Here is a 25,525-nt window from a genome sequence, read left to right as displayed (position 1 = left end):
GTGACGTGCCCAGCAGTAGTTTGTGATCTGCAGACCTTGGCGAGGGGGGTGGGCAGGACTGAGCCCCCAGACTGGATCTCTTGGTCCTTGCACATGGTTATATGTGTGCTCAACCAGGTGCGCCACCATCCATCCCCTCTCTCCTCACTCTGAATGGACACACAGGAGTCCCCTTGTACAGCCCCAGGGTGTGTGGTGGGGACACTGAAGCCCAGAGGCCAGGGCTTCAGCCTCTGCGTAAGGTGCCTTAAAGCTGTGGCTGTCCCAGGCATCCCTTAGGGTCACCCCTAACCCAGCAGGTTTGGATTTCCTGTGTGGCCTGGCACAGCCTTGGTTTGGTGGAGCAGAACTGTGGGCTCCATATTCTCTAGTTGAGATTCTTTATTTTTAAATATTTATTTATTTTCCCTTTTGTTGCCCTTGTTTTTTATTTTTGTTGTGGTTATTATTGTTGTGGTTATTGATGTTGTTGTTGGATAGGACAGAGAGAAATGGAGAGAGGAGGGGAAGACAGAGAGGAGGAAGAAAGATAGACACCTGCAGACCTGCTTCACCACTTGTAAAGCGACTCCCTTGTACGTGGGGAGCCAGGGGCTGGAAGCAGGATCCTTATGGTCCTTGCGCTTTGCGCCACCCGCTACACTACTGCCCAACTCCCCTCTAGTTGAGATTCTATAGTGGATGGAGTCATAGTGTCCAGAGGGAGATTGGGGGCGGAGGGGGCAGGGCGGGGCTGGGGGGGCCCTCTTGAGTTCCTCACTGTCCCTGCTGGTTAGATCTGCACTTTATATTGCAGACTATTGAGTTGACCTCTTCTGATTACACAAGAAAATCCAACGGTACATTTGGGGGGGGGTCATGGGAACTGAGGAAGCCCTTTGTCCCCCAGACCCAATCCCTGATGATCACATCAAGTCTGCATTGTTGTCCTTCAGCTTTGGGGGGGGACAGATATCCACAAATGGTCTGAGAATTGGCTTGTTCTAGAGGGGCACCATGCAGCCTGGCTTAAAAAATTTTTTTTTGGGGGGGAGTCAGGTGGTAGTGCAGTGGGTTAAGTGCAGGTGGTGCAAAGCACAAGGACTAGCGGGATCTGGGTTCGAGCCCCCAGCTCCCCAGCTGCAAGGGGAGTCACTTCACAGGCAGTGAAGCAGGTCTTCAGGTGTCTGTCTTTCTCCCTCTCTGTCTTCCCCTCCTCTCTCCATTTCTCTCTGTCCTATCCAACAATGACGGCATCAATAACAACAATAGTAACTACAACAATAAAATAAGGGCAACAAAAAGGGAATAAATAAATATTAAAAATTTTTATTGGATAGAGACAGAGAGGAATTGAGAGGGGAAGGGAGATAGGGGGAGAGAAAGAGAGACTTGCAGCTCTGCTTGACTGCTCATGAAGTGCCCCCCCATGTGGGCACTGGAGGCTTGAACCTGGGTCCTGGGTTCACCACTGCCCAGCCCCTGCAGCCTGACTGACTTTTTCTTCCTCCCTTCCTCCCTCCCTCCCTCCCTATTTCTTTCTTTTATATTTATTTTATGATTTCTTAATGAGACAGAGGAGAAGTAGGAGAGAGAAAGAGGGAGAGAGAGAAAGAGAACCAGAGCATCATGCTGGCACATGTCATGCCGGGGATTGAACTCAGGTCCTCACATTTGAGAGTCCAACAGTTTATCCACTGTGCTACCTACTGGGCCACAGAGCCTGACTTTCAAATGCAGCTGCACAGAGAGGTGGCTCTTTGGCTCCTTGGCTCCTCTGTTGCCTGGCTGCAGAGCTCCCCACTCTGGATCCGTCGTATTTTATGGCAACAGTCCTTTACTGATGAGCATTCAGGCTGCTTCCAGTGTGTTTTCCCCTACTTGCCAGCAGAGCTGTAAGAGCACCGCGAGCGTCTCTGTGTGGGTGCGGTGTCTCGTTTCTGGAGGAGCCTGCTCGAGACGGGAGCACCAGTGAGGAGCGTGTGTGGGCTTCAGCATTGTTTCATCTTGCCAGAGTCCCCTTCCAAAGGCTGGACCAACTCCCCGTCCTTCCACAGGGCTGTACCTGCTTGTCCTTGCCAGCACTGGTTGTTATCAGTCATTTTAATTTTTCCCAATCTGATGGGCAAAACAGAAAAAAAAAAAGGTAGCGTTCCATTTGCATTTGCATTTCCCTAATTGCTAGTGAGCTCGGGCCTCTCTTGCTGTGCTTATTGCCCAGTTTCCCTCTTCCTCTGTGGATTTCCAGCCCGCCGCCCCCTTCCCGCCCTCCCGCCTGCTTTTCTGTATTGATTTGTGGGAGCTCTTTGCTTATTGGCTGTCTCTTTTCCTCCCTGTTTCTTCCTGGCCTTTCAACTTGGCTTATAGTGTCCGTGGCCAGACAGCTATCTTATGGCCCTGTGTTGTCGGATTTATCCAGTTTTCTATTTATGGTGACTGGATTTCACGTCTGGCAGAGAAAGGCTGACTGACTGACTACCTGCTGCAGAAGATGTCTTTCCTTTCGAGACGCTAGGTGGTGGAACAGCTGGCTGAGCTCACATGTTACCATCACCAAGGACCCGGGTTCAAACCCCTAATCCTCACCTGCAGGGGGGAAGCTTTACAAGTGGTGAAGCAGGGCTGCAGGTGTCTCTTTTCTATCTGTCTGTCAATCTACCTATCTTTCTGCCTGTCTTTCTATTAATCTATCTATTTCCTTTTAAGTAGAGGTTTTTATGGCTGGGGGATCTGTGCAAGTTCTCTGTTTGTGGGTTTCCCACCACCCTCCTGCCTGTATGTGAATCCTTTCTGGCAGTTGCAGGGGGCAGTTTTGTCACTTGCTCTACTTGGCCAGTGTTGGGGTACTGCCCTCTGCTTCTCTCTGGACCCCCTGCCTCTCCTCTCCACAGTCCTCTCTGTCGCTCTCAGCCCTCCTGCTGGCTTCTCACTGGGCAGCAGGAGTTAGGGACAAGTGGTGGTGACAGCCCATCACCCCCTCACCTCACCTTCCAACTCTGTCTCTCAGAGAGACTGAGGTCCTACTGAGAGCCCCGGGGCAGGCTCTAATCCTGTTTTAGTATCTCCTTTTCCAGGAAGTCTTTCTGGATAGCTTCCTGTGTCTCCACAGCCCTTCTCTCTGTCCTCCCTGGCTTGGCTTCTCCATGCTGAGCTGCCAGGGGCCCTCCTGGCTGTCCCTTAGGGTCTCAGCTTCCATGGCTTCAAATCCATTCTGGGAGGCTGTGTCAACTACTGCAAGGCCCAGCCTGGGGTGGTACATTGAAACTGGTGGGTCTCAAAAGGTGTCTCTTTTTGGTTCCCCACCCCCACAGTATTGCAGGAGGCAGCTTGCTGGCTGTTGACAAGGCTGGGATTTGAGCTCTGCAGTGTGACGCCAGGGCTCGCTCACTCTCTGTCCCCTTGGGGTACCAGCATGGCATGGGGAACTGAGGACTGAGTGCACTGTGCAGGGAGGCGCTGAGAGTGGGGCTTAGGGTTGGGGAACCCTTCGGGGACCCACAGTCTTTGGACCCTGTGTGGTGAGGCACTTATAGATCTCCATTTCTGAAGTGGGGGTGCCAATGGGGAGTACCCTCATTGCGTACCAAGGGGTAAGCCCATAGGACTCAGAGCTCCCCCGCCCTCCAGGCCTACATATGGAGTGGGGAGCCTGGGGCCAGGGTTGGACTCTGAAGCATGGCCAGAGGGCCACAGCCTGAACCTCCCAGAAGACCCCCCGACTCCTCCCCCAGCCCCCTCCCTCTAACCTGGATGGCTGTCCCCTCTCTGTGCTCCTGGAGGACAGGACCCCTGTCCCGTGCAGCCCTCACCCCAGTCACTGAGCAAGCACTCAACCAGGGTAGGTGAATGTAGGCAAGGATGCATGTCTGGTAGTGGGCTCAGGTCTGGGTAGGAGCACCCCTGGGCTCTGAGCTTGTTGGGTGACACTTGTTAGGCCTCAGTCTCCCCTTCTGTCCTGAAAGCCTCTCTGGCTATGTGATACTGTTACTGTGTTGCCCCAGGAAGGCACATTCCCTGCTTCCTATGGTGCAGCCCCCACAGAAGCCGACCCCCAACTCCTGTCAGCTGTGATTCTGTGGTTGGCTGTGGTGTCTGGTTCTCCCTGGCGTCTGGGAGAGCTGCTATTCACACTACACACACCCCTCTGCCCCAAATCACTGTCATGCTCTGCCTGTGGTCCCATTTCCATAGCAACTCCTATCGATGCCACTGAGGGGAGTGGGAACTTCCGGAAGGTTCTAGGAGAAGGAGCGGGAGACCCATTAGTCACCCTGGAGCATGGCAGCCTTGGCACAGCTCTGTCAGGTGCCTGGCCTTGCCAGCTCAGGTGCAGCTGGGCACAGGGATGCCAGCTAGGTGGTCTGAGGCCTGCTAGGGACAGGCCTGCCCGGGTTGGACTTGTGCCAGCCATCAGGAGCCAATGAGGTGCGCTGCAGGGTTCCTGCACCCTGGTTTGCCTGGGCCCCCAAGAAAGACACTTAAAAGGAAGCAGAAGCTGCACCCGCAAAGCACCCCTCCTTCCCTCATCACCTCGCAGGTAGCTGGAATCCCACCACATGCGCCTCAGCCTCTTGGGAGGGAGTCAGGGGCCTTTGCCATCATTGCCACACCTGGTCACTGTCCCGAGCCCCATCTGTCCCTGCACCCACCCACCCTGTTTGGGGACCCCTGGGAGTCCCAGGGACCTGGGTAGTGCTAGCCAGGGCTCAGGAGGAGAGGAAGAGCTGAGCCGGCCTCTTGGAGGGAGGGAAAGAGGGGCTGGGCCAGCTGCCAGCTCTGCCTGTCCCTCTCACTGTCACAGCTATCACCTTCTTAGCCCCTGTCTTGGAAGTGGGTTTAGAAGTGGGTTTGCCTGGTGCACCCCAAGCCATGGACTGTGAAATCACAGTCCAGTCCATGGCTTGAAGTGGGTTTAGAAGTGGGTTGCCTGGTGCACCCCAAGCCATGGACTGTGAAATCACAGCTGTGATACACTTTTATAACACTCAGAACAGTAAGCCCACACCTCTGAAAAGGGAGCTGTGTCCCTTGGTGGCATGTTTCCTGCTCTCTGAGTAGCACTAACTGGAGTGAAGCCCTTCTACTCACTTGCATGGGGACATGGGGAGAGGGACCTTTGTCATGGGGGCTGGGAACCAAGGCTCCCAGAAAGCCGCTCTAAATGGGGGGGGGGGGCAGAGCTGGGGGCCTGTGTCTTGGGACCTTGCCAGGAGCCGGGACCCTCAGTGTTGTTCCCCTCTCCCAGGGCAGGCTGGGTAGGTCCTGAGTTGTCCCCTGGGGAAGGGCAGGTGAAAGAAAAGGAATAAAGCAGGAGAGGCCTGGAGGGAGAGGAGACTTTGAGGGCTCTCCGGATGTTGTGTGCCTGGCAAGCCTGAGTCATGGGACTCTAGTCACTAGTGCATACCAGCTCCGGTGTCCCTGCTCACTTGTTCATCATTTTTGTTGTTGTTGTTGTTGTTTATTTTGTTTACTAAAGCCCTGCTCAACTCTGACTTGTGGTAGTGCTGGGGATTGAACCTGGGTGGGATCTTGGAGCCTCAGGCATGAAAGTCTTTCTACGTAACCATCATGCTATTTCCCTTACCATTAGTCAATAAGCATTTCTTTACTATCTAAAGCTATTATGCCACCTGTTTTTATACAAAATTGTTTCAATGAGGGGGTGAGGAAAGAGAGAGACACATAGATAGAAGATAGATAGATAGATAGATAGATACATAGATAGATAGATAGATAGATAGATAGATAGATAGATAGATGATAGTGACTGAGACCAGACTGCTGCTCAGTCCTGGCTTATGGTGGTGCTGGGGATTGAATTTGGGACCTTGGAGCCTCAGGCATGAAAGTTTTTTTTTTGCATAACCATTATGCTATCTCCCCAACCCTCTTTTAATTAATTATTTTTTGCCACCAGAGTTATCACGGGGGTTAGTGTTCTTAGTGGGCTCTTATTTAAAGAGTGAGAGGCAGAGAAGGAGAGAGTCAGACAGGAGAGACACCACAACACCACTGTCCAGCTCATGAGGTTTTCCCCTCCTGCAGGCCCCATGCTGTGGCTGTGGTCTCCAACCCAGGTCTCCATGATGGTGAAGTGTGCACTCTAGCAGCTGGGTTGCCTCCAGGTCCCAGTCCCCTTTTCCTTTTATCTTCCTGGCAGCTCTGTCAGAGTTTCACTCCTCCCACTTTATAAAAGAGAGGACTGAGGTTCGGAGGCACAAGTTCTGCCAGGTCATGGAGCCAGTGGGTGAGGGTGGGTGCCACCCTGGAGCCCCAGGCTCACTGCTGGCAGTGTTCCTGTCAGTGAGCAGGAGCGTGTGTGTGTGTGTGTGTGTGTGTGTGTGTGTGTGTGTGTGTGTGTGTGTGTGTGTAAGAGTTAGGGAGTACAACAAAATAGACCCCTTTGTGGGCCCCACATAGGTCCTCGCCCTCAACTTGGATCAACAATGGTAGAGAATGTTCCATCCTCTGAAGGAACATTGTTCCATCCTCCTGAGGAAGATGGGTCGATATTGGGGCAGCTTGGGATGTTCCTACTCATGACCACAGAATGTGAGCTCAGATCTACAAGGATGCAGAGGTCACATAGGCTCCTAAGCTGAATATGGGCCCTAGACCAAATCAAATTGATGGGGTTTACAGTCAACAATATTTATACACCTTCCCCATATTTGGGAGCTACTCTCTTCCCTGGTCCAGCTTTCTGGTCCTTTTACCAGCCATGACATCATCTCCCCAGACAATAACTTATATCCACCTGCATATCAGATTTCAGGCTCAGAGAAAAAAAAGAAAAAGAAAAACTAGTATAGCTACAGGCCATTTGAAATATAACTAAAATATGCCTACTAGCTATCTACAAAATGGAGGACCCCCCCCAAACTCTTCATCTGCACTATTCCAGCCTTTAGGTCCATGATGTTCAACAATTTGTTTGGCTTTGTATGTTAACTCTCTTTTCAGCCACCAGGTCCCAGATGCTAGCATGATGCTGACCAGACTTCCCTGGACAGACAACCCCACCAATGTGTCCTGGAGCTCCGCTTCCCCAGTGCCCCACCCCACTAGGGAAAGAGAGAGGCAGGCTGGGAGTATGGATTGACCTGTCAATGCCCATGTTCATCGGGGAAGCAATTACAGAAGCCAGACCTTCCACCTTCTGCATCCCACAATGCCCTTGGGTCCATACTCCCAGAGGGATAAAGAATAGGAAAGCTATCAGGGGAGGGGATGGGATATGGAGATCCAGAGGTGGGAATTGTGTGGAGTTGTACCCCTCTTATCCTATGGTTTTGTTAATGTCTCCTTTAAAAAAAAAGTATAGTGTGTTCAGAGGCGGGGCTACGGAGCAGCAGCAGCTGTGTTTCTCTTCTCCCCTCTCCCAGGTCAAAAAAATGCTAAAGAATAAAAGTGTCAAAGTGAAAAAAAAAAAAAAAGAGTCAGGGAGTGAGTGCATGAGAGTGCAGGAGTGTGTGTGTCTGTGAGTGGTAATTGCCCAGCCAGGTGGGAATCCCCCCTCACTGAGCTGATACCTGTCTCCTCTCTCCCCCACAGCCCCCTGTGCCCTCTGGCCCTGAGATGCCCAGGCTGCCTCCAGACACCAGCCCTCCTGAGGTAAGGAGCCAGCGTGGGCCTGGTGGTGGTGGGTGGAACGAAGGAATGGGGGCTGAGCTGGGTCTCCAAGGGGGCAGCTGCAGGGAGGCCATCATGGGTGGGTTTTCTGGGGCATCCTGTCTCTCCCTCTCCATATGAGGCCATACCTTAGCTTGGTCCTGACCTCTGAGAATCCTGGGCCTGGGGCTGCACTGGGGTTGGGGCCAGGGGGTGTATGTTTCCTGGAGGCACCCCTGCTGGATCCTGGAAGTCTCTCTGCTGAGGAGTCTGAGGGCTCTATCCTTGGTCCTGACACCTTGCTGACCAAATGTGTGTAAGATGCCAGGTCAGGAACATGCAGCCCCAACAGTCAGGGTCCAAGAAACTATCAAGAGGCCTGGCACTGGGCTGGATGAGGCTAGATGTGGCTGTGGGCCAGCCTGTGGGTCAGACACCTTAGAGCAGCGGCAGGCTCAACCCAGGGCTATGTGTGTGGCTATTTCACAGGGGATGGGGAACACAGAATGTGGGAGCTGACTGACCTCCCAGCGCCATGCCCCAGAGGGCAGCCACTCATGCCTCAACTCTCTAGGAGGTGGGGAGGGCTGGGACTGGGCTGCCACCTGGCTTGACCCCAGTTTCCTTGTGCCTTTGGACAAGTGACCTCCACTCACCCTGGGCCAGGCCTGTTCCCGACAGCTACTGTGACCCTTAGAGTTTATAGAGGGGCCTGGCTGAATAGGCTGGGGAAGCTGAGGTTTCAGAAGAAGACTTAGAGGGGCCTCAGGTATGGCTACAGTTGGGCATTGCTGGTCATCTCCATCCACTACTCCCCCACCCCCATTTTAACCTTTGAGGTGCTGCTGGAGGTGGGGCAGAGCATCTGGGACAATCAGGGTCTCAGGGTGATGGCAGGACTGAGGCAGGTATGTGGGGAGCATGAGGGAAGCCCCTCCTCACTTCTGGAGGCCACAGCAGCCCCTCTGCTGCTCAGGTGGACAGGGATGGGAGGGGAAGGGAGTTTGCTAAGAGGGGAGAGGCTTCTCTTTGAACTTAGGTCATTGCTGGGGGGTGGGCACTGGGGGAAGTCCAGAGCAGGGGATTCCTAAGCCAGGCCTGGAAGGCTGTGGGCTACTTTCTACCTGCCTGTTGTTCATCATTCTTTCCTGAAGTCTCAAAAGCAGACGGGTGTTTTGCCTGTTAGTCTTTTTTTTTTTTTCTTTTCTTAATACAAAATATGTATTTATGACAGAATTGGTATCAAACTGCACTTACTGTTGCCTCACCTGCCGAGACCATTTTCCCGTCATTATAGGAGACTCCAAGACTCCATGGTGATGGGATTTTTAATGGCAGCATAATGTTCCCACCTATGTGAGTCTGTGGCATGTTGAGCCAATCCATGGCTTCGTGTTGTGACTTCTTCCAGTGGGTCACTGTGGCGTGCTGTGCCTGGGTGAATGGCATGGGGTGTGTAGCTCTGTGACAGGCAGAATGGATTTGGGGCTAGGGGGCGGGTTCCACCTAAGCAAAGGTAGAGAGCAAGGGGCTTCTGGAGGGTTCAGGGGAGTGCTAGGCCTTGGGCTGGAAGGAGGGACCACCATACTGAGGAGCTGAGATTTGACTCTACACAGCTCTGACCCCTCCCTTGTGTCTGTCCTTCCTGCCTGCTCCTGTGGCTGAGGGTATGGGGGGCAGGGTGGTGGACAGGGCGGGGGGATGACAGGGATGCTGGGATCCCAGGTGTGGGACCCACAGCCTCTCACTCATAGGTGGGGGCTGTGACATTTAACTCAAGCTGCTGGCTCTCTGGGGAGCCCCCTTCAGGGTTGGTGGTCTTTGACACCTCTAACATCCCAACCAGGCCTCCATCCACACACACCCCCAGTGGGGAGTGGATGGTTGGGAGGGGTCCACTACCCCAGGGCATCAGGCAAGGGGCTGGGGCTCCAAGCTTCTGCCTGTGCCCTGTCACTGTCTCTCTTGAGCGCCTGTGGTCCTCCAGCGCTACCAGGTGGGGTTACCCAAGGGTGCTGGTTAGTTCCATGACTGGAGGGATCCAGTCACTCCTCCACTTGGTGGCACACATGACCCTCACTGGATGCATGCCCACTGGGAAGTGGTGCCCACCTGACACAGACCATAGGGATGAGCAGGGCCATGCCAGGAGCTCCAGCTGCCTGCACAGCTGGGCAAGTGGTCAGTCACACCTGCCAGTTAAGCCTCTGAATGCAGGCTTAAAACATGTTTTGTATTTTTAAAGAGAGAGAGAGAGAGAGAGAGAGAGAGAGAGAGAGAGAGAGAGATGGAGAGAGAGGGAACAGAGCACTGCTCAGCTCTGGCTTTTTCAGGGATCAAACCTGAGGCCTCAAAGCCTCAAGCATGAGAGTCTCTTTTTGTTTGTTTCTCTGCTGTTGGAGGGATGGGAGAGATGCCTTGTGAGTAGAGACCCAGTAGAGGGGTCGGCTTCTGAGGTCTAGGGGGGACTCTAGGGGAGCATCCTGTGGGGGAAGGGAATGGAACCAAGTTGGGGAGTAAGGGAGGGGACTCATGGCAAGTGGGCTGGCGGCTGGGTTTGGATAGGGAGGTCATAGCAGCAGAGGGAGACTGAGCTGTGGGAGTCCAAAGCCTGAGGACTGAGCACAGCAAGTGCTGGAGCCTCTGGCTGAGTTCACAGCAGGCTTGGTTGGGGGGGGACTTTGAGGGGTTCTCAAACTCGGCCATTTGCTAAGAATTTGGGGGCTGCTTTGCTTTGGGGCTGAAGGCTGTTGGCCCCTGAGTTCCATCTGGGTCCTGATTCTGAGCCCCAGGTGAGTCAGGCAGAAGGTACACAGCCCAGAGTCCTGCCCCTGACCCTTTCCTCCAGCCTTGGCCCCACTGTGTGTCTGCCCCTGAGTGCACCAGGGACCTCCAGGACTGTCTCCTTTAAAAAAAAATTTTTTTTTTAGATTTTATTTATTAATGAGAAAGATAGGAGGAGAGAGAGAAGGAACCAGACATCACTCTGCTACATGTACAGTGCTACATGTACTCTGCTACATGTACAGTGCTTTATCCACTGTGCCACCTCCTGGACCACAGGACTGTCTCCTTTATGTGTCCCTGCATACCTCAGGTGCCTGGGCCTTGGCAGGACGGGCCTTGGTGTGACAGGCCTAGCTGTTGATAAGCTGCTGAATACAGGCTTAGTTGATCGATTTATCTGGTAGAGACAGAGAGAAATTGAAATGGAAGGAGAGGTAGACAGGGAGACAGAAAGACACCTGCAGCACTGCTTCACTGCTTGTGAAGCTTTCCTTCTGTAAATGGGGAGCAGGGGCTTAAACCCAGGTCCTTGCACATGGTAGTGTGTACGTTTAACCAGTTTGAGCCACCACTTAGCCTCTGAATGTAGGCTTAAAACATGTTTTATGTATATATATTTTCCCTCCAGGGTTATCGCTGGGGCTTGGTTTATAGTTGTTGTTATTATTGGTGTTGTTATTGGTGTCATTGTTGTTGGATAGGACAGAGAGAATTCGAGAGAGGAGGGGAAGACAGAAGGGGGAGAGAAAGATATACACCTGCAAACCTGCTTCACCGCCTGTGAAGTGACTCCCCTGCAGGTGGGGAGCCGGGGGCTCAAACTGGGATCCTTGTGCCAGTCCTTGCACTTTGTGCCATGTGCACTTAACCCACTGTACTACTGCCTGACCCCCATATTTTGTATTTTTTAAGAAATATTTTATTAATTGCATTAGAAAGAGAGAGAGAGAGAGAGAGAGAGAGAGAGGAAGAGAGAGAGAAAAAACAGAGCACTGCTCAGCTCTGGCTTATATTGGTGTCAGGGATCAAATCTGAGACCTCAGAGCCTTAAGCATGAGAGTCTTTTTTTTTGCCTCCAGGGTTATTGCTGTAGCTCTGCACTACAGATCCACTGCTCCTGGTGGCCTTTCTGCTCCTGGTGGCCTTTCTTTCTTTCTTTCTTTCTTTCTTTCTTTCTTTCTTTCTTTCTTTCTTCCTCCTCCTCCTTTTTCTTCTTCTCTTCCATTTTATTGGATAGGACAGAGAGAAATTGAGAGGGTAGTGAAAGATAGAGAGGGAGAGAAAGATAGACACCTGCAGACCTGCTTCACTGCTTGTAAAGAAACTTCCCTGCAGGTGGGGAGTGGGGACTCCAACCTGGGTCCTTGCTCTGGACCCTTGCACATGGTGTGTGCCTAACCTGGTGTGCTACTGCGTGGCTCTGGATAGTCTCTTTGCATAACTATTATGTTGTCTCCCCCACCTCAAATCATGCTTGTTCTCTTATAACCCCAGCAGGTGAGCCTCAAGGTCACAGCAGACAAGAGGAGTTGGTCAGGGTGCTGTCAGGCAGGACAGCTCTGCCTTCACCATGGCTGTGTCCTCAGAGGAGATGAAGCCAGATGTGTGGACATTCACCCACGAGGGGCAAGATGTGAGGAGACTGAGTGTCTCCCAGGTGGCCTGGGGACAGACCCACCCTGAGGTCTGAGACCCCGACCGGGGGTAGGGTGGTGACTTCTACCTTAGCACCCACTGGAGGTGTTAGGCTACAGCTATTGCTGTGTCTGCAGAGTTGGGTTTTGGGGTACTGGGCTCCTCTGCTTCTGGGTGACCATTGACAGGCTCATCCTTTCTAAACTCTGGTGTGCTCGTGGCTTCTCATACACACACTGCTTGGCACCCTTGGGTGCTCAGTCTTGCTTGCTGGCCAAGATGAGGAGGTGATCCAAGGCCTGATCCTCAGGAGTAGGGCAGGCCTGGTGGAGAGAAGTGAGACCTCCAGCTGTCACATCACAGACCTCTTTGGAGCCTCTCCCCACCATGTACTGGGCCACCCATGAGGATCCCCAAGAGCAGGAAAGCAGAGCCCCCCAGGTGCCAGCTGTGGGTTCCATGCCCCAGGGAGGCAGGCTCAGTGCAGGGAGTGCTTCCCCAACACATCACTCAGAGAGGGTGAGGCTCCTGGTCTCTGGAGGCCAGCAGGGAAAGGTCAGGGGTCACCTGTAGGGAAATGTTAGGGGTCATCTGCTGAATTCCCCCAGTCTGGGGTGGGTCAGCGAGTCCCTTACTGTGGGCAGGCAGCTGTCTCACCGACCTATTTTTGTCACGGTTCTTGGGTCTTCAGTGAGGCTCAGAGGAGAAAAGGAGCAGGATGGTGCTTTGCTTTTGTTTTCTCTGTTCCTTTATCTTTCTTTGAATTAATTAATTAATTAATGCCTCAGGATTATCACTAAGGCTTGGTGCCTGATGATGACTCCACCATTCTGTGTGGTTCCTTCCTTCCTTCCTTCCTTCCTTCCTTCCTTCCTTCCTTCCTTCCTTCCTTCCATTCTCTTTCTTTTTCTGATAAAGACAGAGAGAAATAGAGAGAGGGAGAGAGAGAGAGAGATACTTACAGCACTGCTTCACCTCTTATGAAGCTTCCCCCAAGCAGGTGGGCACTGGGGACTTGAACCAAGGTCCTTGTGCATGGTAACAGGTGTGCTTTACCAGGTGTGCCACCACCCAGCCCCTCTTTTGTTCATTTTCAGTGAATCACCTGCAGACTTCAGCTGAGTGAGGCTGCCTTCTGAGCCCTGTGTTTTCTCCCTGGTCCTCAAAGGCTGTCTACAATGTGGGTGGGGCAGGCAGATGCCCGAAGAGCCATACTGCCACCAGTGAGTGGTGTGAATGTTGTGTCCGCAGAAGCTTTCTGGGCCTTGACCTCTTCATCATAAATTGTGACTGACAGAGCATCGGCCCTGTGTGGATTAAGCAGGTTGGTGCCTGTGAAGGGTGAACACGGCTGGCACATAGTAAATGCTCAGTGAGTATAATTCTAAGTGGTCAGTTATTGGAGAGTTTGTGAGAGGGTGATGTGGACCTCTGAATGCAGTCCCATAGAGGCCCTTGCCTGTCAGGGCTGCCATTCTTTTTCTTTTTTCTTTATGGGGGGGGGGGGATTAATGACTTACAGTCAACAGTAAAATACAATAGTTTGTGCATGTGTAACATTTCTCAGTTTTTCACATAACAATTCAACCCCCTCTAGGTCCTCCTCTGCCATTATGTTCTAGAACCCAAACATTCCCTCCCCCACTCCAGAATCTTTTACTTTCCTGCAATACACCAGTCCCACTCCCAAGTTCTGCTTTGTGTTTTCCCTTCTGTTCTTATTTTTCAACTTCTGTCTGTGAATGAGATCATCCCATACTCACCCTTCTTTTTGTGGCTTATCTCACTTAACATGATTCCTCCAAGTTCTATCCAAGATAGGGTAAAGAAGGTGAATTCACCATTTTTAATAGCTGAGTAGTATTCCGTTGTGTATATACACAACTTACTCAGCTACTCATCTGTCATTGGACACCTGGGTTGCTTCCAGGTTTTGGCTATTACAAATTGTGCTGCTATGAACATTGGTATATACAGATTTTTTTTTTTTGGATGGGTGTGTTGGGTTCCTTAGGATATGTCCCCAAGAGAGGAATTGCAGGGTCATAGGGTAAGTCCATTTCTAGTCTTGTGAGAGTTCTCCAGGCTGCTCTCCACAGGGGTTGGGATAATTGACATTCCCACCAGCAGTGCAGGAGGGTTCCTTTGACTCCACAATCTCTCTAGCATTTCTTGCTGCTACCTTTTCTGATGTTATGACATTCTCACAGGGGTGAAGTGGTATCTCACTGTTGTGTTTATTTGCATTTCTCTGAAAATTAATTACTTGGAGCATTTTTTCACATGTTTGTTGGCCTTTTGTGTCTCTTCTATGGAGAATATTCTGTTCATATCCTCTCCCATTTTTGGATGGGGTTATTTATTTTTTTGTTTCTTTTTTTGTTGTTGAGTTTGGTGAGCTCCTTATATGTTTTGGTTAATAGCCTCTTGTCTGATGTTTGCTGCCTTTCTTTTAATACTCAAGCCACTAGCTCCCCTTAGGGTGGGGGAGCTGTGGAGCAGGCAGTCCCCAGGAGAGATGTTCTGAGCCTTCTGGTATTGGGGGGAAGGGTTGGGAGTTAGTGCAGAGGGGTTGGGGCAGTTGCCCTGCTCTGTGTCCCCTGAGTGCCATGCAATTGGAGAAGGGGTGTTAGGGCGATGGGCACTGGGCTCCTCTGTTCTGTCCACTGGTTTGGAGGAGAGGTGATGGCAGGGAGACAGAATTAAAATTCCTCTTTGAGAAGTTAACAACTTCCCAATTAAAGGCTTCTTATTTGTGAGATGCCTTAGAGGCCTTTTCAATCAAGAGGCTCTTCTGAATAATAAAAGGGCTTGAGAAGGGTTGGAGGAGAGCAAGAGCCAGCTGAGCTGCAGTGGATGATGTGTGTGTGTGTGTGTGTGTGTGTGTGTGTGTGTATGTGTGTGTGTGGTGGGGGGGCTCTGAGGAGGCACTCCAGTGGAGAGGAGGCCAGTGGGTCACAGGAATGGGGTGAGGCACCCCCTTCTGCTGGGCAGTGGGCTGGGGGCAATGGGGAAGGCACAGAGGAGGACTGGTTCCTTTCCCTCCAGAGCTTTGAGCCTCACCTCTCCCAGGTCCCCCCTACACACATATTGGAAAAAGCTGGGCTGTGTGCTGACCCTTTGTGACAGTGGACATGGGCTGCACCCACAGGACAGTCTGGATCATGGGGGCCAGTGTCCTCTTGGCTTCTGAGACCCCAGCCTTCCTGGTTAGTGCCAGCCCTGATCCCCATCCCTGGGATATCCTGACTGTGGTTGTGGATGTGCCCACCTGACCCTCTTCAGGACTGTCCAGTGGGTCCTAGGAAACCAGCCCTGTCCTGCTGGGTGCATTGGGGCTGTTCCCTCAGCTCTGCTGAGGTGAACCTACACACAGACGGGAGAGCAGGGGAAGGAAGGTGATTCGTGCACACAGAGACTTCTCCCCATATCCCCTGGATAGGGGAGCTGGTCCAGGGCCCCCTCCATGGGCACTCAGGCATTTACCCCAAGTGTGGTTTGCAGGGGCAATGGCTGGGCCCCATTCAGGCAGTGTGGAAAGTGGCAGGAATGCTGGCAGCCACCCCCCACCCTTGCCATGGCCTACTTTCTGGAGCCCGAAAGGCTGGGCTGCCTGTGTAAACACCCCATACTGTGAGCATCCCCCCCAGGTATCTGCCAGCCATTACTCCCCAAATCCCTGAATCCTCCCATGAGCTGCTGGCTGGGGATAAGGAGGGGGTTGCTAGTGGTTTTGACATGTGGGGACCACTGCAGGGGAGGGGATCCTGTGGTGTGGTGGTGGCGTGTCCTGGTCAGGTGCTTGGCCAGGCTGGGAATGGGGACATTTGGGGTCAGATTCTGCCTTGCATTGTCACTGGCCCTCCATACTGGCAGGGTGGGCATGGGGGTTGTGGGCCTGTGGGTGGGCTCCCAGTCCAGCCCTGTCCCTGGGGGGCACTGCCTCTTAACCTCAGTCTCCCCACCTGCACAACAGACAGGTACTGGGAGTTGGGCGGTAGTGTAGAGGGTTAAGTGCAGGTGGCGCAAAGTGCAAGGACTGACATAAGGATCCCAGTTCGAGCCCCTGGCTCCCCATCTGCAGGGGAGTTGCTTCATAAGCAGTGAAGCAGGTCTGCAGGTGTCTGTCTTTCTCTCCCCCTCTCTGTCTTCCCCTCCTCTCTCCATTTCTCTCTGTCCTATCCAACAACAACAACATCAATCATAACTACAACAATAAAACAAGGGCAACAAAAGGGAATAAATAATAAATAAATATTTTTAAAAATCTTAAAAAAAACATAGGCAGGTACCCCACTCACAGGAGCCTTTGATACCCTTTCCCCTGAGCTGGGCCCAACCTTCTCAGATGGTCTGTGGGCTTTGCCTGGCTGTGGGGCGACAGAATGAGCAGCTGTCATAGCCCCTACCTTTGGGGCACAAAATTAAGCTGGAGGGGTGGAGGAAAGATGCTGGGAAGATTTCCTGGAGGAGGGCTGGGATTGGGGAGGGGAGGTATGTGTCGCAGGCACAGCTGGTTGGGATTGTGTGAGAGCCGAGCCTGGTGCCACCCCTCCTGACCAGGCAGGCTGTGAGTGTCCTGAGTCAGGGGCAGGCAGGCTCTGGTAGGATGCAGGGAGGGGAAGTCAGGTGCGGAGAGTGATGGTGGACTTGGGAATCCAGGCAAAGGTGTGGGGGCACTGATCCAGGCACTGAGCGACCCTGGGGCCACAGGGAGGGCTGGGGGCTCCACACAGGGTGCCCCAGACTCAAGAACCATGGGGGTGGGGATAGCCTGAAGGCCTCATGCAAAACACAGGCCAGGCCAGTGGGAGGTGGGCTGGGCATAGGGAGACCTGCTTTAGCCTTAGCCCATGGGAGGTGCTAGAACCCAGCCCCAAGTCAAAAGCTCTGAGCTCTCTTGGACCAGGAGGAATCCGCTAATAAGGAGGCGGCCTACCCAGGCAGGTTCTGGGTGAACTTTGGGGATTAATCCAGGATGCAGTGAGGTCTGGAGGGAGGTGCAAGGTGGGTACTGTGCCCCTTATTTGCCTGCAGGAGGGATCACTTTTTTTGTGATTTAATATTTAAAAAGACTTTTTTGTATTTATTTATTTATTGGAGAGAGACAGACAAATTGAGAGGGAAGGGGCTGATAGAGAGGGCTAGAAACACCTGCAATACTGCTTCACCACTTGCAAAGCTTTCTCTATGCAGGTGGGGACCAGGGGCTCAAACATGGGTCCTTGCACATTGTAACTAACGTGTGTTCAATCAGGTGTGCCATCACCTAGCCCCTAGTGATTTAATGTTGATTTACAATGTTATAAGATAATAGGGGTATAATTCCATAGTGTTTCCATGACCAGAGTTCTGTGTCCCCGTCCCCTCCACTGGAAACGGCAGTAGTTCTCCCTTGGTCACAGATATGGGTTGACTTTCTGTCTCTTTTCTTTTCTTTTCTTTTCTTTTCTTTTCTTTCCTCTTTCTTTCTTTTTTTTGTATTTTGTTTACTTTATTTTTGATAGAGATGCAGAGAGAGAAAGACACAGAGGCAAATACCAGAGCACTGCACAGCTCTGGCTTATTGTGGTGTGGGGGATTGAACCTGGGACTTTGGAGTCTCAAGCATGAGAGTCTCTTTGCATAAACATTATGCTTATCTACCCCCGCCCGACTTTCTGTCTCTATCTCTATCTCTATAGCTGTCTCTATATATCTATATTTTCGACTCATTTTTTTCTATGTTCCCGCCTTCACTTCCTTTCTAAGTCACACCTGCACCTATATTACTACTTCCAAGTGTCCTTCCTTTTTCCCTCTTCTCTCTGATAAGGAAAGCAGTGCCTGGCTTCCTCTGGTTTTCTATATTTTCTTCCCTTTCTGTGATGGTACAAAAACCTGATTCCTGGTGACAAACACTTCAGGTATTGGTGGACTTGGGATTCAGAGCCCTTTGGTCTTCCTCCCCCTACCCTTTACTCCTGTGCGAGTATGGTCAGAGTTCTCTTTGAGGCGCAGAAGGTGGAACGTCTGGTTTCTGCAATTGCTTCTGTGACACCCCCATCCTATTTCTATCTAGTGGGGTAGGGCTCTGGGGAGGTGAGGTTCCAGGACACATTGATGAGGTCGTCTGCCCAGGGAGCTCAGGATGGAATTGCAGTAGCATCTCTGTCTCTGTCTCTCTCTCTCTCTTTCTCTCTCTCACACACACACACACAAACACACACACACATACAAATACACACACACACAAACACACACACACACACACGCACACACACCTTCTGTCCTCAGGTGGTTGTTTCCTTCTCAAAACAATAATAGGAAGTTAAAGAATGTATATATATATATATATATTCTTTAATAATAATTAAATAATTAAAGAATTTAATAATTCTTTAATTATATATATATTTATGTACATATAATTAATTAATTAATGCCAGAGCACTTCTCATCTATGGCTTATCGTAGTGCAGGGGATTGAACTGGGGACTTTGGAGCCTCAGGCATGAGAATTTCTTTTTTTTTATTTTTTATTTTTTTATTTTATTTTTTTTTATTTAAGAAAGGATTAATTAACAAAACCATAGGGTAGGAGGGGTACAACTCCACACAATTCCCACCGCCCAATCTCCATATCCCACCCCCTCCCCCGATAGCTTTCCCATTCTCTATCCCTCTGGGAGCATGGACCCAGGGTCATTGAGGGTTGCAGAAGGTAGAAGGTCTGGCTTCTGTAATTGCTTCCTTGCTGAACATGGGCGTTGACTGGTCGGTCCATACTCCCAGTCTGCCTCTCTCTTTCCCTAGTAGGATGGGTCTCTGGGGAAGCTGAGCTCCAGGACACATTGGTGGGGTCTTCAATCCAGGGAAGCCTGGCCAGCATCCTGATGACACCTGGAACCTGGTGACTGAAAAGAGAGTTAACATACAAAGCCAAACAAATTGTTGAGCAATCATGGACCCAAAGCTTGGAAAAGTGGAGAGGAAGTATTAGGGAGGTACTCACTGCAAACTCTAGTATACTTCTGCTTTCTTACTTTGGTGCCATACTCCAAACTCAGTCAATTGGCATGAGAATTTCTTAATGTATATATTTGTTAAACTTTAGCAGCTTACCTTATACCTTAATTAAAATCCTAGACTGGGGACCAAAAAAACTCTCCTACTCTCATTTCTTTATTTTTTTCCTCCTATTTTACTAATGCTATAGTAGAGTTTTACAAAATTGTAAGATTTTTTAGGGGTATAACTCCACACCCATAGGTGGTCAGTGTGAGTTACTACATCTTCCACCCCACCGCCACCATCATTCTCACAAAGTCTAAGAGACCGTTTGGTCACCTTTGCTTTTGCAAGTCCATATGCTATAATGCTCTCGATCCCATATATAAGAAAAATTGTCTGGTAGTTGTCTTTTACCTCTTTATTTATTTCACACAGCTTAACTTCCTCCAGTTCTACCCATAGTCTCATTCTTTTTTACTGCAGAGTAGTATTCTGTTGAACACATACCCCACAACTTCTTTTCCCAGTTGTCCGTCATGGAACATTTAGGACTATTCCATGTTTGGGCTGCTGTCCAAAGGATTTGGGCCATGGAAGCGGGGGGTTGCCAGCAAGGGTGAGCAGTAGAACGTTCCACAGAGGGCGTGAGGGAGCTGAGATGGCTTTCCAGGTGGGCGTCAGGGCAAGGCATGGAAAGGATCAGCATTGGCAGCCAGGCAGGCTGGAGGCCTTGTGGGGAGGGGGTGCAGAGATATCCGTGGGTGGGGGAGTCTGAGAGTCGGGGTTCAGGGGCAGCCTGTTTGGTTTGCCAATATGACGGGTCCAAGAAGCCTGTTTTGAGCTTATTGGGAGGTGTCAGTGAGCCTTCCAGGGGCAGTGGCCAGAGTGGGGACCTCTATGTATCACTGTGTCATGCTCAGAAGGATTTGTGACACTTGTTTCAAGGCCACAGCTTTGCTCGGGCACAGGGGACCATCTTGTTGCCAAGTTCCTTTTCCAGATGTGGAAACTGAGGGGCTCACCTCCATCTCTGAACCAGTTGGGGGCCTTCCTCTAGATCTCTGTAGAATGCTCTAGAACTCTCTAGTCCTCTCTATGGATAGTGCAGACAGGGCAGCAGTGATGTTTGAGAGAAAGGAGGTGGGTATGCGAGGCCACAGCCTGCTGCCCTGTATGCGTGTGTGAGTGTGTGCACGCCTGTGCTTGCATCGGGCTCACTAACAAACAGAAATGAATTAACAAGTATTCAGCCCACCAAATGTTCCTTCTGTTCCGCAGGATAGAGCGCGGGAACGTAATTTCCCCCAGAGCAAATTGCTGCAGCTGAGCAGCCTCTCATTTTCCTCCCCAAATCGCTCGCATTCTGGAATGCTTGTTGATTGCGGGGCCTACCCCCTTTCTGTCTCCTGGGTGCACCGCCCCAGCCCCAGGCTGCTCCCCATCTGCCTGCCCTGAGCTGAGGCCTCAGAAGAGCCCCAGTGTCACCACTCAGCAAGAAGCTGCCCACCCACTCCCTTCTGAAGGGAAGAACCTGGGTGGTGGGTGAGTGGGAGGGGCAGGAAGGCCCAGGGGTCTGTTCCTGGACAGGGCCAGGCCCCATCTGGGGTTTCGATCCTCCTTCCAGCCCAGTGAGGTTGATACACATGCCACTGAAAGTGTGCCCTGTGGTCTCCAGAGCTGTGTATACTCATTCCCCCCTCCCACCCCCGCTTCCAAGCACAGCCGTGCAGGGAGTGGGGTGCCCCTACCCCAGACCCTTCTGCCAGGCTTTTGGACACAGGGATTTTGTCCTGCTTCTGGAATCCTCTTGAGCACTTCCGAGTTTTCTTAAAGCAAATTAATTTTAATCTTCTTTAATTAAACGGGCCTTATGAAAACCTATTTCTTATTTCAAGAACGGCTCTCCCTGAACCTCCTGACCCTGTTCTGCCTTGTGGGGCCCACTCCATCTCTGCCCGCACCCCAGTGCCTTGGCGCCTGGTGGGTGGGGAGTGACCCGAGTGCTGATTCCTGCGGGCTGGTGTCAGGCAGAGGGACAGGGCCAGGCAGAACGGAGAGCTGGGCTTCCCGGCCCTGAGTCTCCAGTGTCTGGCTGCTCTTCACGCAAAGTCCTGCGGACATCACAGCGTGGCCTTGGCTCCTTGGAACAGAAGGTCAGCCCCAGAGACATGGAGGAGAATTTGCAGGCCAGTGAGGTATAGGTCTCATGGGGTCAGGAGCCAGCAGTGGTTGGGGTGGGGTGGGGCAGAGATCCAACCAGCCTGGGTCTGGCCTGTGCCCGGCCCTCCCATGGCCCCACCCTTCGTCTCCAGGAAGCTCTACCTGATTTCACCATCTGTCTTGGCTGCCCAGCTGCTAGAGGTCTGAGGTCAGGGTGACTGCTGGGCTGGGTCGGTGCTAGTGGCTGCGGTACTGCATTGTGCTCACAGGGTGCAGGTGGGGGTGTGTGTGGAGTATATCTCTCTGTGTCTCTTCTCTAAGGGCTCCCACCCTGTCAGGCTTGCTCTGCCAGACCAGTGACTCCCTCTCTGGAGCACTGTCATACCTGGGGCCCTAGCAGGTGGATTGGGTGGTGGTGGAGCGATATAGTCTGTCCTCTGGCCTTGGTGCCCCCTGACCACATGGAGCTGCCAAGTGGGGTGCTTGTTGCAAACTGCCAGCCACCTCCCCCACCCCAGCCTTATCAGCACAGCTTGCATATGCTACAGAGGACTCGGTGGTTTGAATTGCTTCCTGGAAGGGGCTTGGTGTCCCCCCCCACCATGCACACATGTAGGGAGAAGCCCTGTGCTACCTGTCTTCCTACCAGCAGGCCACCTGGGGTCCTTATAAGGGAGGCAGAGGGGCCCAGCTCCATAGAGGAGAAGGGGAGTCATCACAGGTCTGAAGATGTCATCGGCTGTGCCAGCACCCCATGTGTGTGTGACCCTGCTGCTCCTGGGCTGACTTTTGTGTCCTTTTTATTTTAGGTATACACTCAAGAAACACAGAGTGAGAGAGAGATAGGGAGAGAGGAGAGATAGCAGAACACCAGAGCTTCCCCTGGTGTCACGGCATGCCCATGTGGTACCTGGGTTCCAGTCCAGCCTCCACACAAGCATAGCCCCAGTATAGCCCCAACATGTGCTTGTTTTGTTTCCCTCTTCCTCCTCCTCCTTTATCACCACATTGGGTTTTCATGCCTTGTGGAAAATACATGAGTGGAGAACCGTCACCACTTGCCAGGGCCCTGAGATTAGACATGTCCTATGATGTAGAAGTGCCAGTCGTCATACAGTCAGTCGGTCAGAAGACGTCAGATGGGACACACAGCACATTCTGAGCTGGGTCAGTGCCAAGCATGTGTCTGTCTGTCCCCAGCTTCCAGGAGCATTTATTTGTAAGTTTGTTTTATTTTTATTTTTTGTTTTTTTGCCTTCAGGGTTATCACTGGGACTCAGTGCCTGCACAACAAGCCACTGCTTCAAAAAAAATCTTTTATTTATTTACTTATTTATTTGGATAGGACAGAAAGAAATTGAGAGAAGAGGGGAAGATAGAGAGGGAGAGAGACAGACAACTGCAGACCTGCTTCACAGCTTGTAAAGTGACCCCCCCCACCCTGCAGATGTGGAACTGGGGGCTCGAACCTGGATCCTTACTCAGGTCCTTACATTTTGTACTATGTGCACTTAATCTGGTGCACCACTGCCCAGTCTCCTATTTGTAAAATTATGCATTATATCAAAAGGGAAAAGATTAAAGATGCTTTTTAAGTTACATACACATCAGGAATAAATGTTAAGACACAAATAACAGGTGGTTATACATCATATAGATAAAGATCAGAATACATTTCTAAGGGGAAAAGCATCAGGTTAAGGTGTTTAAAACTGTCATTGTCCGAATGTCATTACGTCAGGTACGTTCCTTTGATGCCATAAGATACTGGGTTTATTCCAGTTATCCCATGCATAATCTCTAGACCCTCAGGGCAGCATTAAGACATCAGAGTTATGGGTGATGGCATGAGGCAATACACCCTTCAACTAAAGCTGCCTAAATGCCCATCATCAGATGACTGGCTAAGTTGTGTGATATATATTCCATGGAATATTACTCTGCAATAAAAAATATGATATTGTGCCTTTTAGGACAAAATGGTTGAAACTGGAGGTGATTATACTAGCAAAATAAATAGAGATGAAAGACAACTATCTGATGGTTTCACTCATATATGGAATCTAGAGCTCTGATTTACATGAACTTGCCAAAAAAAAAATCCAAACAAAATAGAAGCAAGCAAAGTGTTTGTAAGACTTATGAGCAGTTATCTTTGGGAGATAGGATGGTGGAGATACAGAACTTCGGTGGTGGGTGTGATGTGGAGCTGTGCATTATAGCCTTACAATCTTACAACTATTAATAACAAATAAATAATAATAACAACACACCCCTCTACTGCCTGTGGGCTAGTAAAACCTCTAACATATCCAGACTTTGCCCTAGAGTAGGACTCTTGTACTAATAGGGCACAGCCTGAAAGACAGGCCTCATGGTGTATTAGTCCTAAGAATGTACCTGGCAGACAAACAACATACGTTTTTCAAACATAGATGCAAAAGTAACAATCCGGATTTCCAACAAATATCAGAAAGTCTGGGATCAGAAACTTCTTTAACAGTGCCTGCATGTTCTTGATGGACTTTAAAAAAAAAGTATTTGTTTATTTATTCCCTTTTGTTGCCTTTGGTTTCTTTTTTACTGTTGTAGTTATTGTTGTTGATGATTTTGTCATTGTTGGATAGGACACAGAGAAATGGAGAGAGGAGGGGAAGACAGAGAGGGGGAGAGCGAGAGAGACACCTACAGACCTGCTTCACCACTTGTGAAGTGACCCCCCTGCAGGTGGGGAGCCTGGACTTGAACGGAGATCCTTACGCCGGTCCTAGCACTTGCGCCACGTACGCGTAATCAGCTACTGTCTGACTTCCCTTGGTGGACTTTTTAAACTTAAAATAGAAACAGAGCAGGAAAGGGAGGGAGGGAAGTTCTCCCTGAACCTGCAGGTCTTGGGGCTAGGCCTGTGGTTGATGGCACTTCGTAATCCGGGCATCTGAGTTCAAACCCTGGCTCCTCCCCAAATCAGCTGCAAGAGTTTAGAAACCTCCTGTCCTTCTCTTAACTTTTGCTGCCTGGGTTGGGGCATGAGGGGATTGCTGGAAGGTAGTTTGGTAGCTAGTGTGTAGAAGGCTTGTAATGAGGGGACCTTCAGGTCCTGATGGGTTGTGAAGGAACCCCAGACTCAGGTCCCATCCCTTCTTCCCACCAAAGGTCTGGGCAGCTGACCCAACCTAGCCCCTCTGCTCCAGCAGATTCCCTTGAAGTTTGGGGGGAGGGGTGGACCCTGCAGAGAAGCCCCCACCTTATTAAGAGCACCAGGCTGGGTGTTTTGTGAGTGCAGTGGTCTTGGCAGCAGTGGTGTGTCCTGGCACCCTTAGGATCTGCAGGGGAGGGGCTGGGTGGTGATGCTGGAGGTAGTGCACACAGTACCATATGCAGGGTCCCCTGTCCCAACCTGTAGGGAAGGAAGCTTCACAAGCTGTGAAGCAGGTGTCTCTCCTCTCCCTCTCTGTCTCTTCCCATCTATCACAATAAGGTAGATAATTAGATTTTTTAAAAAATCTTCAGGGAGAGACATGGGGCTCCCCCCTTTTGTCAAATTATTGATTTAGTTTGTGATTTTAAACATAATGATTACAGAATTGAATTTATTTTTTAGACATAGGGCTGTTTTTAAAGCCTAAATCTCTGTCCCCATAAAGAAGGGGGCTGGACTTGCTGCTAATGTCATAAATGGAGCAGTCTCCCTGGAAACGGTGGTGGTGGTGGTGCTGACAGCTGTGTGTGCTCTGATGTGGGCCTGGGCGGGAGGACACTGGACTGCAGCTCAGAGCCGGGGCCTGGGGCCAGCTCTGGCTAATTTGGGAAGCATGGGGCCTGAGATTGAGCATGGAGGGACTGTGGGTGGCAACTGCTGAACAGGGTTAGGGGAGACTCTCCAGCCTTTGATTTTGGCCCACTAACCCCCCCCCCACACACACACACTCGTTAGCAATGGACACCTTAGAAATCCACCTGCAGGGCACTGAGCCTGTGGAGAGGCGAGTGGGGAAGATGCTTCACAGGAGCAGTGAAACTGGGTGGAGGAGGAGACTGCTAGGAAGCTCAGTCTCCCTGAAAACTCCTCCTTCACCTCTTCCTCTGGGAAATGTCAGTTCCTGGCCAGAATCTAAGACTTTTGGTTTCACTTGAGGAGGCTTCAAAGCCACTGGAAGTTGCTGAGTGGCTCTTCGATGTGACGCCAGTCTGAGACATGGGGGCAGATCTTTATCTTGTTCTCTCTCCTTCCGTCCGTCCTTCCTTCCTTCCTTCCTTCCTTCCTTTTTTTTTCTTCCCAGAGCACTGCTCAGCTCTGGCTTATGGCGGTGCAGGGGACTGAACCTGAGACTTCAGAGCCTCAGGCACGACCATTATGCCG

The 25,525-nt window shown here is 51.1% G+C and overlaps 1 protein-coding gene across 4 annotated transcripts in view; it reads left to right on the top strand.

Annotated features, from left to right (window-relative positions):
* Positions 1–25,525, top strand: part of LINGO1 (leucine rich repeat and Ig domain containing 1) — a 288,113-nt gene that overhangs the window by 119,170 nt on the left and 143,418 nt on the right. For all 4 annotated transcript variants that reach the window (XM_060174730.1, XM_060174731.1, XM_060174728.1 and 1 more), the window contains exon 2: positions 7,534–7,593. The gene's annotated coding sequence lies outside the window, so the exon portion shown is untranslated. The remainder of the gene's footprint in view (positions 1–7,533; positions 7,594–25,525) is intronic.

Source organism: Erinaceus europaeus, chromosome 16 (genome assembly GCF_950295315.1).
Source record: "Erinaceus europaeus chromosome 16, mEriEur2.1, whole genome shotgun sequence".
NCBI classification, from domain to species: Eukaryota; Metazoa; Chordata; class Mammalia; order Eulipotyphla; family Erinaceidae; genus Erinaceus; species Erinaceus europaeus.
Note: the sequence above shows the minus strand (reverse complement) of the source record. Positions and strands in the feature narration are given on the sequence as shown.